This window comes from Hippopotamus amphibius, chromosome 2 (assembly GCF_030028045.1).
Source record: "Hippopotamus amphibius kiboko isolate mHipAmp2 chromosome 2, mHipAmp2.hap2, whole genome shotgun sequence".
Lineage (NCBI taxonomy): Eukaryota > Metazoa > Chordata > Mammalia > Artiodactyla > Hippopotamidae > Hippopotamus > Hippopotamus amphibius.
In genome coordinates, this window is record NC_080187.1 from 38463358 (window position 1) to 38477383 (window position 14026).

Genomic DNA, 14026 nt, shown 5'->3' on the forward strand with positions numbered 1-14026 from the left:
ATCACTCAATTTCATTCCTTTTTTTTTTTTAAGCTCTTTATTGGAATATAATTGCTTTACACTGCTGTGTCAGTTTTTCAGGTACACCAAAGTGAATCAGCTGTATTTATACATACATCTGCATATCCCCTCCCTCCCACGACTCCCTCCTACCCTCCCTATCCCAGCCCTCTAAGTCATCACCCATCATTGAGTTTATCTCCCTATGTTATGCAGCAACTTCCCACTAGTTATCTATTTTACATTTGGTAGTATATATATGTCAATGCTACTCTCTTACTTCGTCCCAGCTTCCCCTTCTCCCCCCCAACCCTGTGTCCTCAAGCCCATTCTCTACATCTGCATCTTTATTCTTGCCCTGTCACTGGGCTCAGCAGTACCATTTTTTTAGATTCCATATATGTGAGTTAGCTTACGATATTTGTTTTTCTCTTTCTGGCTTACTTCACTCTGTATGACAGACTCTAAGTCCACCCACCTCACTACAAATAACCCAATTTCATTCCTTTTTATGGCCGAGTAATATTCCATTGTATATACGTGCCACATCTTCTTTATCCATTCATCTGTTGATGGGCATTTAGGTTGCTTCCATGTCCTGGCTATTGTAAATAGTGCTGCAATGAACATTGTGGTACATGTTTCTTTTTGGATTATGGTTTTCTCAGGGTATATGCCCAGTAGTGGGATTGCTGGGTCATATGGTAGTTCTATTTTTAGCTTTTTGAGGAACCTCCTTACTGTTTTCCATAGTGGCTGTACCAATTTACATTCCCACCAACAGTGCAACAGTGTTCCCTTTTCTCCACACCCTCTCCAGCATTTATTGTTTCTAGATTTTTTGGTGATGGCCATTCTGACTGGTGTGAAGTGATACCTCACTGTGGCTTAGACTTGCATTTCTCTAATGATTAGTGATGTTGAGCATCTTTTCATGTATTTGTTAGCCATCTGCATGTCTTTGGAGAAATGCCTATTTAGGTCTCCTCATTTTTGGATTGGGTTGTTTGTTTTTTTCATATTGAGCTGCATGGACTGCTTATATATTTTGGAGATGAATCCTTTGTCAGTTGCTTCATTGGCGAATGTTCTCTCTCATTCTGAGGGTTGTCTTCTTGTCTTGTTTAAGGTTTCTTTTGCTGTGCAAAAGCTTTTAAGTTTCATTAGGTCCCATTTGTTTATTTTTGATTTTATTTCCATCATTCTAGGAGGTGGGTCAAAAAGGATCTTGCTTTGATGTATGTCATAGAGAGTTCTGCCTATGTTTTCCTCTAAGAGTTTTATAGTGTCTGCCTTTACATTTAGATCTTTAATCCATTTTGAGTTTATCTTTGGGTATAGTGTTAGGAAGCATTCAAATTTCATTCCTTTACATGTAGTTGTCCAATTTTCCCAGCACCACTTATTGAAGAGGCTGTCTTTTCTTCATTGTATATTTTTGCCTCCTTTGTCAAGATAAGGTGACCATGTGTGCATGGGTTTGTCTCTGGCCACTCTATCCTGTTCCATTCTATTTTTCTCTTTTTGTGTTGGTATCATACTGTCTTGATCACTGTAGCCTTGTAGTATAGTTTGAAGTCAGGGACCCTGATTCCTCCAGCTCCATCTTTCCTTCTCAAGATTGCTTTGGCTATTCGGGGTCTTTTGTGTTTCCATACAAATTGTAAAATTTCTTGTTCTAGTTCTGTGAAAAATGCCATTGGTAATTTGATAGGGATTGCATTGAATCTGTAGATTGCTTTGTAGTATAGTCATTTTCACAATGTTGATTCTTCCAATCCAAGAACATGATATATCTCTCCATCTGTTTGTATCATCTTTGATTTCTTTCATCAATGTCTTATAGTTTTTTGCATACAGGTCCTTTGCCTCCTTAGGTAGGTTTCTTCCTAGGTATTTTATTATTTTTGCCACAGTGGTAAATGGGAGTGTTCCCTTAAGTTCTCTTTCTGATTTTTGTTGTTAGTGTATAGGAATGCAAGAGATTTCTGTGCATTAATTCTGCATCCTGCTACTTTACTAAATTCATTGACTAGCACTAGTAGTTTTCTGCTAGCATTTTTAGGATTTTCTATGTATAATATCATGTCATCTGCAAAGAGTGACAATTTTACATCTTCTTTTCCAATTTGGATTCCTTTCATTTTTTTCTCCTCTGATTGCTGTGGCTAAAACTTCCAAAACTGTGTTGAATAATAGTGGTGAGAGTGGGCACCCTTGTCTTGTTCCTGTTCTCCCTGAAAGCAGGAATGCTTTCAGTTTTTCACCATTCAGAATGATGTTGGCTGTTGGTTTGTCATATATGGCTTTTATTATGTTGAGGTAGTTCCCTTCTATACCCACTTTCTGGAGATTTTTTAAAATCATAAATTGGTGTTGAATTTTGTCAAAAGCTTTTTCTGCATCTATTGAGATGATCCTTCAATTTGATTTATTCTTCAATTTGTTAATATAGTGTATCACTGATTGATTTGCGTATATTTTTAAGCTCTTTATTGGAATATAATTGCTTTACACTGTTGTGCCAGTTTTTGCTGTACAACAAAGTGAATAAACTGTATTTATACATATATTCCCATATCCCCTTGATTTGCATATATTGAAGAATCCTTGCATTCCAGAGATAAACCCCACTTGATCATGGTGCATGATCTTTTTAACGTGCTGTTGGATTCTTTTTAATGTGCTACATGCTAGTATTTTGTTGAATATTTTTGCATCTATATTCATCAGTGGTATTGGCCTGTAATTTTCTTTTTGTGTGTGACATCTTTGTCTGGTTTTAGTATCAGGGTGATGGTGGCCTCATAGAATGAGTTTGGGAGCGTTCCTCCTTCTGCTATATTTTGGAAGAGTTTGAGAAGGATAGGTGTTAGCTCTTCTCTAAATGTTTGACAAAATTCGTCTATGAAGCCATCTGGCCCTGGGCTTTTGTTTTTTGAAATATTTTTAATCACAGTTTCAATTTCAATGTTTGTGACTGGTCTCTCCTTATTTTCTATTTCTTCCTGGTTCAGTCTTGGAGGATTGTACTTTTCTAAAAATTTATCCATTTCCTCCAGGTTATCCAATTTATTGGCATAGAGTTGCTTGTAGTAGTCTCTCGTGATCTTTTGTATTTCTGTGGTGTCAGTTGTTACTTCTTTTTCATTTCTAATTTTGTTGATTTTCATCTTCTCCCTTTTCTCCTGATGAGTCTGGATAATGGTTTATCCATTTTGTTTACCTTCTCAAAGAACCAGCTTTTAGTTTCATTGGTCTTTGCTATTGTTTCCTTCATTTCTTTTTCATTTATTTCTGATCTGATCTTTATGATTTCTTTCCTTCTGCTCACTTTGGGGTTTCTTTGTTCTTCTTTCTCTAATTGTTTTAGGTGTAAGGTTAGATTGTTTATTCAATATTTTTTTTATTTCTTGAGGTAGGATTGTATTGCTATAAACTTCCCTCTTAGAACTGCTTTTACTGCATCACATACATTTTGAGACGTTGTGTTTTCATTGTCATTTGTTTCTAGGAACTTTTTGATTTCCTCTTTGATTTCTGCAGTGATCTTTTGGTTGTTTAATAGTGAACAGATTAGCCTCCAGGTGTTTGTATTTTTTAGTTTTTTTCCTGTAATTGACTTCTAGTCTCATGGCATTGTGATCAGAAAAGATGCTTGATACAATTTCAATTTTCTTAAATTTACCAAGGCTTAATTTGTGACCCAAGATGTGATCTATCCTGGAGAATGTTCCATGTGCACTTTAGAAGAAAGTGTATTCTGTAGTTTTTGGATGGAATGTCCTATAAATATCAATTAAGTCCATCTGCTCTAATGTGTCATTTAAAGCTCTTGTTTCCTTATTTATTTTCTGTTTGGATGATCTGTCCATTGGTGTAAGTGGGGTGTAAGTCTCCTATTATTATTGTGTTACTGTCCATTTCCCCTTTTATGGTTGGTAGCATTTGCCTTATGTATTGAGGTGCTCCTATGCTGGGAGCATAGATATTTACAATTGTTATATCTTCTTCTTGGATTGATTCCTTGATCATTATGTAATGTCCTTCCTTGTCTCTTGTAATAGTCTTTAAAGTCTAATTTGTCTGATATGAGTATTGCTATTCCAGCTTTCTTTTGACTTCCATTTGCATGGAATATCTTTTTCCATCCCCTCACTTTCAGTCTGTATGTGTCCCTAGGTCTGAAGTGGGTCTCTTGTAGACAGCATATATATGGGTTTTGCTTTTGTATCCATTTGGCCAGTCTGTGTCTTTTGGTTGGAGCATTTAATCCATTTACATTTAAGGTAATTATTGATATGTATGTTCCTATTGTCATTTTCTTAATTGTTTTGGGTTTGTTTTTGTAGGTCTTTTCCTTCTCTTGTGTTTCCTGTCTAGAAAAGTTCCTTCAGCAATTGTTGTCATTTAAGGTAATTATCGATATGTACATTCCTATTGCCATTTTCTTAACTGTTCTGGGTTTGTTTTTGTAGGTGTTTTCCTTCTCTTGTGTTTCCTGCCTAGAGAAGTTCCTTTAGCAATTGTTGTAAGACTGGTTTGGTGGTGCTGAATTCTCTTAACTTTTGCTTGTCTGTAAAGCTTTTGATTTCTCCATTGAATCTGAATGAGATTCTTGCTGGGTAGAGTATTCTTGGCTTTTCTAGGTTTTTTCCTTTCAACATTTTAAATATACCCTGCCACTCCCTTCTGGCCTGCAGCATTTCTGCAGAAAGATCAGCTGTTAACCGTATGGGAGTTCCCTTGTATGTTATTTGTTGCTTTCCTCTTGCTGCTTTTAATATTTTTTCTTTGTATTTAATTATCATTAGTTTGATTAATATGTGTCTCAGGGTTTCCTTGGTGGTGCAGTGGTTAAGAATCCGCCTGCCAATGCAGGGGACACAGGTTCAATCCCCACTCCAGGAAGATCCCACATGCTGCGGAGCAACTAAGCCCATGCACCACAACTACTGAGGCTGCGCTTTAGAGCCTGTGAGCCACAACTATTGAGCTCATGTGCTGCAACCACTGAAGCCCACGCACCTAGAGCCCATGCTCCACAACAAGAGAAGCCACGGTAATGAGGAGCCCATGCACCACAACAAAGAGTAGCCCCCACTCACCGCAACTAAAAAGAAAGCCCATGCACAGCAAAAAAAAGACCCAACACAGCCAATAAAATAAAATAAATAAATTTTTTAAAAAATGTGTCTCAGTGTGTTTTGTCTTGGGTTTATTCTGTATGGGACTATCTGCACTTCTTGTATTTGACTATTTCCTTTCCCATGTTGAGGAACTTTTTGACAATAATCTCTTCAAATATTTTCTCAGATCGTTTCTTTTTTTTCTCTTCTCCTGGGACGCCTGTGATTCGAATGTTGGTGTGCTTAATGTTGTCCCCGAGGTCTCAGAGACTGTCTTTCATTCTTTTTATTTTTTCTTTACTCTGCCCTGTGGCAGTTATTTCCAGCATTCTATCTTCCAGCTCATCTACTCGCCTCAGTTATTCTGGTGCTGATTCCAACTAGAGTATTTTTAATTTTAGTTATTGTGTTGGTCACTACTGTTTGTTTGCTCTTTACTTCTTCTAGGTCCTTGTTAAATGTCTCTTGTATTTTCTCTTTTGTTTTTGAGATTTTGGATCATCTTTACTATCATTACTCTGAATTCTTTTTCAGGCAATTTGCTTATTTCTTCTTCATTTATTTGGTCTTATGGTTTTTTATCTTGCTCCTTTGCCTGCAAGATGTTTCTCTGTTTTCTCGTTTTGTCTACTTTACAGTATTTGAGGCCTCCTTTCCCTAGGCTGCCTAGTCGTAATTCCTCTTGCTTCTGTTCTCTGCCCCCTGTGATGGGGTTTGTCCAGTGTCTTGAGTAGGCTTCCTGATGGGAGGGACTGGTGCCTGCGTTCTAGTGGGTGGATCTGAGTCTTTTCCCTCTGATAAGCAGGGCTGTGTCAGGTGGTATTTTGGGGTATCTTGAACTTAGCATGACTTCAGGTAGTCTGTGTCTGTGGGTTTGTGTTCCTGTCTTGTTTGTAGTTTGGTGTGAGGCATCCAGCACTGGCAGTTGCAGGCAGATGGGCAAAGCCAGGTCTTAGACTCTGACAGAGGCCTCCATGAGAGCTCTCTGTGATTAATATTCCCTGTGGTTGGGGATTCTCTACTGGTCCAGCATCCCGGACTCAGCACTCTCACCCCAGAGCCGCAGGCCCAACTTCTGATCAAGGAATCAAGATCCAGCAGGTCACCTGTTCCAGCAATAAAGGGGATTAAAAATGACTAACCAAGCCCCAGACTAATGCTAAAAAGTTATCAAACAAATACTGAAACAAGGAAATAGGTACACACACCAGAAAAACAAAAACAAAACCCAATAAAACATAAAGCACTAGAACAACCAGACAAAAGAACTCCAGAACAAAATCAGACAATTAAAAAGAATGCCAACAAAAACTCAAAACCAAAAAAGCAAAACCAAAGCACAGTGCCAACTAAAGACTTCTTCCAAGAAACAAAACAAACTGACAAGAACAATTAAAAACAGAGAAAGAGAGAAAGGGGAAAGAAGACAGAAAAACAGAAGAGCAACATAGAAATGGAAACATAAAAAAACTTTTAAAGGAAGAAAAAAGGGAGAAAGAAAAAAAAAGACAAACAAAACCCCAGAGAAATGATGAAAACAAGGACCAAATAGAAACAAGGACCAAATACAACAAAGAGCAAGAGAACAGCCAGATAGACTGAAGATCCCCAAAACAAAATCAAACAGTTAGAATTAGAACTAAGATAAAGACAAAACCTAAAAACAAAAACTGAAGAATAAAGCAAGGAAACAGAACAGACTGAGAACAATGATTAAAAATAAGATAAGATAAAATAAAAAGGGATAAAACACAGAACAACAGAAAAGCAACACAGAAATGGAAATACAAAAAGAAAAAGAAAAAAATAAAAATATATTAAAGAAAAAAGGGGGAAAGAATTCAGCACAACAGAAAAGCAAACTAGAAATAGAAGTATATAAAAACTAAAACTAAAAATAAAAGTAAAAAATAGAATTAAAAAATATGTTATAAAACACAAAGGTCCCATAAAATTAAAATGGTAATTAAAAAAAAAAAAAAAGCCAGAACAAACAACAGAATGAATCAAAACAACAGAATTAATAATAATACTTCTGTTTCCTTCAAGTCTCAGCTGTAAGTGTCCTTGTACATGCCTTGAGCCACAGGCCACCTTTGCCTCCCCAAGAGGCCCTCCTCTGCCTCTGGGTTGGAATCTAGACCTTCCGTGGGCCCTGTGTGGTCCACTTAGGCTCTGATCTGGCCCAATTCCTGCATGTGCTTGCTCCCAAAGTCCACAGCTGCCAGAGCTAGACCTTTTTCATCTGTGGGAACACTCATTGTCTACTCAGATATTCCAAAGACACAGGGTCTACCTAGCTGATCATGGGGATTTAATCTGCAGCACATACAGTTGATAGAAAGGATTTTCAAACCTCTTCCTTAGTCCCCCAGTCCCTGGAGTTCAGTTTCACTTCGTCCCTGCCTCTGCATGTGGTCCAACCACAGGAGTCTGGTCCTGAGGCTGCCTTGGAGCTCTTGGGTCTGCCAGTGAGGGCTTCCTTTATTGTTCATCTAAAGGCACCAGCATGTGGGGAGAGGGAGGCTACGATAGTGGCTCCTCTCCCTGTATGTGATTGCGGGAGCCCTGGCAGTGACACCAAATGTGCAGGGATGCCAGCAGCTGTGGGTGTAGGAAATCTGGCCCTGTAAGGGTCTTTATTGGTGCCCAGAGTAAGGCAAATGAAGGCCAGCCCTCAGGGGGCTTTTTGTATTACTCTGCCACAGCCAGTCCTGGAGAGGGTTTCCTTTGCTGTTTGTCTGCAGGTGCCGGCGTGTGGGGAGAGAGAGGGTACAATAGTGGCTCCTCCCCCTGCATGTGAGTCAGCAGTAGCACCCTGCTTGGATCATGGGAGCCCCAGTGGTGGCGCCAATTGCACAGAGAAGCCGGTAAGCATGGTGTAAGAGGAATGGCCCCGTTGATGGCCCACCTGGCCAGACATTTTTGGCTCTCAGCAGCAGGCATGCTAGAGCCAGCCCTTGAAGGGGTTTTTTCTATTACTTGTCGACTGGAGCTCAACAGCCAGGCCTAGAGGGGGCTTCCTTTATTGTTCATCGTGGGTGCTGAGAGAGAGGCTACAACAGTGGCTCCTTCCCCTGCGTGTGACTCAGCAGTAGTGCCCTGCTTCCATGGCAGCCCAGTATTCCCTAGTAGGTATTCTCTGTTGCAGATTTCTTTCCACCCGTCCCCTTAGTCCATCTTCCAGCAGCCAACAGTGGTTCTCACCCTGGGCCTGTTCTCCAGTCCCCATGCTCCAGCTCCCAGACCCCATGCACTCCTGTGAACACACGTCTCAGACTGGGGCACTCAGGGCAGCGGTAGGGACCATTTGTGTGTTTCTCACTTTCCTGTCCACCACAGATTCCCCACTTGACCCTCTTTGGACAGCCCCAAATGCCTCCCTTCTGTCCCAATCGAATTCCCCATTGGAGAGGGGGTTTCCCTGTCAGGTAAGGGGGGAGGTTTCCCTGAATTTGGAAAACTCTCCTCTCCTTTAGCTCCCCAGCCCCCAGGGTGCAGGTCCCATCCTTTTTTTTTTTTCTCCTCCTCTTTCTCCTTTTTTTTTCATCCTACCCAGTTATGTAGGGATCTTTATAGTCCTTTCCAGTGTACAAGGTCTTCTGCTAGTGTTCAGCTGGTTTTCTATGAGAATTGTTGCATCTATTGATGTATTCCTGATGCATTCGTGAAGAGAGATGAACTCCACATCCTTCTATTCTGCCACTATCTTCCTACTCTGCCTTCCCAAAACTTTTTATTTTTTTCAGCAAAGAACTGTTCCTGGTGCCTTTTACACTCTTCCAGGGAATTGAAATTTTTGCATTAAGAGAATTTTGTAAAGACCAAAATAAATGGAAATCCAAAGGTGCAATGTTTGGTGAATACAGTGGATGAATCAGAACTTCCCAGCCAAGCTATAACAGTTTTTGCCTGGTCATCAAAGAAACACGTAGTCTTACGTTGTCCTTATGGAAGATTATATGTTTTCTCTTGACTAATTCTGGACACTTTTCATCAAATGCTGCCTTTAGTTGGTCTAACTGGGAGCAGTATTTGTTGGAATTAATTGTCTGGTTTTCCAAAAGAAGCTCATAATAGAGGACTCCCTTCTAATCCCACAATAACATCAACTTCTTTGAATGAAGACCAGCCTCTGGAGTGGTTGGTGGTGGTTCATTTTGCTTGCCCCATAATCTCTTCCATTTCACATTATTGTACAGTATCCACTTTTCATCACCCATCACAATTTGTTTTTAAAACAGAATGTTTTCATTACATTTAAGTAGAGCATAGCATGTGGAAATATGGTCAAGAAGGTTTTTTTCGCTTAACTTATAGGGAACCCAAACATTCAAGCGATTAACATAACCAAACTGGTGCAAATGATTTTCAATGCTTGATTTGGATATTTTGAGTATGCCAGCTATCTTCCACATGGTATAACTTTGATTATTCTCAATTAATGTCTCAATTTGATCTCTTCAACTTCAACTGGTCTACCTGACCATGGAGTATCATCCAGCAAGAAATCTCCAGCATGAAACTTCAAAAACCACTTTTGACACATTTGATCAGTCACAGCACCTTCCCCATCCGCTGCACAAATCTTTTTTTTTTGCGCTTCAGTTGTGTTTTTACCTTTCTTGAAATAATAAAGCATAATATGCCAAAAATGTTGTTTTTCTTCCATCTTCAAAATTAAAATGGCTACACAAAAATTCACCAATTTTGATAAGCTTTTTTAAAAATTCACACTGATATGACAGCTGTCACAATACAATCTAACAAAATTGTTTTGAATGAAGTTAAAGACAACTAAGCACTACTAGAGCCATCTTATGGAAAAAAAAACGAATGAATTTTTTGGATAACCCAACAGATGTCATGAGATTTTTGCCATCATGGGGTTTTACAGTGGAAAGAACATGGACCTTAGAGTCAAACGGAAGTTTTAACCCCAGTTCACCCACTCTCTATAAATAAGTGATGCAGAAAAAGATAACTGGTTGGAAAATCTGAAAAAAAAAAATTTCTCTATGCTGCTCTTCCAAATACCATGCAAAGTGGCCACCAAGAATTCATAGCTAACAAGGAAACCAATATATTCTGCAACTTCTAATCAGAGCTGACTTGAAATGAGAAAGCAGAATTTTAACGTACAGGGCAATAAACAGAACCCTCAAAATCCATGATATATATGAAAGTCACATTATGTCAAAATGACTGTGAAAGTTATAAAGCTAAAACATTTCTTTTATGAGGTAACACTGCAATGGATAGAGCTAAAGGTCAGCTGGTATAGGGACTAAACAGCCCACTTATAAAGCTGTGAACTTATGAATAGCATAAGTATACTATGGTTTTGAGGAGTGGATGATTTTTTATTTAAATCCAGGTTGGCAGTGTCCCAGACGAGCCTGAGGTACAGGATTGAGTTCAATAATTTCTCAGGTCTCCCCGGACTATCTTGGGCACCTATACCCTAATTTCAGTGCAGGGCATGGTTTAAGAAAGCTAACAGAAATTCTAACAACTCAATATCAGAAAAACAAACAACTTGATTTAAAAATAGGCAGACAGGGGAAAGCTGTGAGTGGGGTGGAGGATGAATTGGGAGACTAGGGTTGACATATATACGTTAATATGTATAAAATAGATAACTAATAAAAAACTTATTTTAAAAAAAAAAAATGGGCAGACATTTTTTCAAAGACATACAGATGGCCAACAGGCACATGAAAATATGCTCAACAACCCTAATCATCAGGAAAATGCAAATCAAAACCACAGTGAGATACAATCTCACACCTGTCAGAATGGCTGCTATCAAAAAGATAAGAAACAAGTGTTGGTGAGGATGTGGAGAAAAGAGAACCCTCAGTGCACTGTTGGTAGGAATATAAATTGGTGCAGCCAACATGGAAAACAGTTCCCAAAAAAATCTAAAAAGAGAACTACCAATGTTCCCCGAAAATCTAAAAATAGAACTACCAAATATCCAACAATTCCACTTCTGGATATTGATCCAAAGAAAAAAAAAATACTAATTCACCATGCTCACTGCAACATTATTTACAATTGCCAAAATATGGAAGCAACCTAAGTGTCCACTGATAGACAAATGGATCAACAAGATGGGGGGGGGGTGTATACACATATATATGGTGTATATATATTTATGCACATGCATGCACACAATGGAACATTACTCAGCCATTAAAAAGAATGAAATCTAGCCATTTGCAGCAATGCAGGTGGACCTGGAGGGCATTATGCTAAGTGAAATAAGTCAGACAAAGAAAAAAAAAAATACCATATGATTTCATTTATATGTGGAATCTAAGAAACAAAACAAATGAACAAACAGAACAAAAACAGACTCATAGATACCAACAATAAACTGGTTGTTGCCAGAGAAGAAGGGGGTAGGGAGATAGATGAAACAGGTGAAGGGGAGGTGCAAAATTCCAGCTATAAATAAGTCACAGGAATGTAATACACCGCAAAGAGAACAGAGTCAATAATATTATAACAACTTTGTATGGTGACAGATGGTAACTAGACTTATTGCAGTAATCATTTCATAATGTATAAAAATATCAAATCACTATGTTATATACCTGAAACTAATATAATATTGTATGTTAATTATAATTCAATAAATAAAATAAAAATTTTAATAATAAAAAAGAAGTCCTAGCAGACTGTGCTAATGTCTTTTTTTTTTAATTAATTTTTACTAGAGTATAGTTGCTTTACAATGTTGTGTTAGTTTCTACTGCACAGCAAAGTGAATCAGCTATACATATACATATACATATATGCCCCCTCTTTTTTGGATTTTCTTCCCATTTAGGTCACCAGAGAGAATTGAGTAGAGTTCCCTGAGCTATACAATAGGTTCTCATTAGTTATCTACTTTACACATAGTATCAATAGTGTATATATGTCAATCCCAATCTCCCAATTCATCCCACCTACCCTTCCCCCTTGGTATTCATACTTTTGTTCTCTACATATGCATCTCTATTTCTGCTTCGCAAATAAGATCATCTATACCATTTGTGCTAATGTCTTGAAGGGGCCTGCCACGGAACAGCAACATGACATCGCCAAAGGATTTAGAGGATAGGCCTTCAAAAGTTATGGTAAGGGATTCTGTATCCCTTTAAGACAGATTTACCTTCTACACGCTCTTGAAAGCTAATACTAGTTGTGACTGTAAGGGCACTAAGTTCTCTAAGAGATGGATCTCTTGATAGGCAGGGGCTATCAGCATGGTGGCTACTGTCATCCGGAAAATAACACAGAAAACAAATTGCTGAAGAACAGGCCAAAAGGATCTGGTACCAGCCAAACTTCCTTTTTATCTGGAGCAGTGCAAGGTAGTTAGGTATGATGGTCAGAAGTGTCAGGTCCTCTCAAGTTGGTAACCTATGACATAAAGTGCTAGAGTGCCAGACAGTCCCACAGTTTGCTGTACATGATCATGCCTTGACACAGAGAGTATCTGCCAATTGGGTCCACTCCTTCCAGCATGGATGAAATTTCATGTTCTGCTAGAGTTCACCATTACCTGACTAGGAAAACAATTCCTGGTCCTCGTCAAGAGGCAACTAGAACACCCCACAAGCATAAATCTAGTCTTGTTTGCAGTAGTTAGAGAAATGGAACTAATAGCAGCATTGGCAGTACCTGCCCAGAGTTTTGTGTTTGGCTGATTCTAGCAGGGGAATTACACAATCATCCGTAGAGCAGGCAGTAATCTAATCTTCCAGGTGAGGAATATCTGGTTACACACATAGAATGGCTTATTTCTCTGCCTCCCCAAACAGGTAGAATATTAAAATTAAGACAAGTCATAGCATGGCAGCGGACAGTTTTAGATGGAGACCAAGAATAATACGATATAAGAAGAATATTTGAGTATAGTGCAGCCTAGGGATACAGCATGTCAGGCCTGATGGCTTAAGAGTAGTGAGAAGCACTAACACCTCATGCTCCCTAAGGATCAATAATATCAGCGTGATGGATCACCCAGAAATATAACACTAAATGTTGAAAAGGAAAAAAGGGCAAGATATTTTATATAAACATGTCTGTGCTGGGTATGTTGGTAAAAGAAATCCTTTTGAAGTTACTGGTGGTCAAATAAGATGTCATAACTTGGTAGGCAAACTGTATTACTGACAATGCTTCTGAATGTTTGTTCACTGTTTTTCATGCATGTGACTAACACCCAACTGTTCTGAAGTGATTCATTCCTTAAGAAAAATTTTAAACAATATGTTGTGTTATGCCCTATTTTACTAATTTAAAAGACTGATTCATACTCAGGAAATTTTGGTTTATGATCTGATATGGCACTATTTATAGGCAATATTGTAAAAAAGCAGTGAAGCAAACCTTTCATAGACAATCAGAGAAATCTCTTTGAAACATCAATGGTAGGCTGTATCTCAATTAAAATTTCAAGCTTGCATAGAGGTCATATTACAAATGAAGACAGACCCCAAAGCTTATTTCAGCCATAGTAATTTATTAGGAGCGATCTTAGGGATATTATTAACAGAAGAGATACAACTTTAAGAGCTACTTAGAACTCCCAATGAAGGAATCACTAGTATTGCTGAACTAAACTGTGTCAACCTTAACAACCAACCATCATTCAATTAAGTCTCAAATCCAAACTAAAAAAGTAAATCTACAATGACCTGCCTCTATATTGTCAGGCCTGGGATCATTTTTTGATACATATTGGTTTTTAAATTATCATAAATGCATTTGGAGAAAATACAGAAAGTACAAAAAAGCATAAAGAATGCCACAGGGGACCACTAAACATACATACATACATACATACATACATAAATTAATTGGGATCCTACTACTTAATCAGTTCAGGATACTGCTTT

General features: G+C 38.4%; 1 protein-coding gene across 5 annotated transcripts in view; it reads right to left on the minus strand.

Annotated features, from left to right (window-relative positions):
• The window catches only part of UNC13B (unc-13 homolog B), a 228275-nt gene that overhangs the window by 131809 nt on the left and 82440 nt on the right, over positions 1-14026 (minus strand). The gene's annotated exons all lie outside the window — the stretch shown is intronic.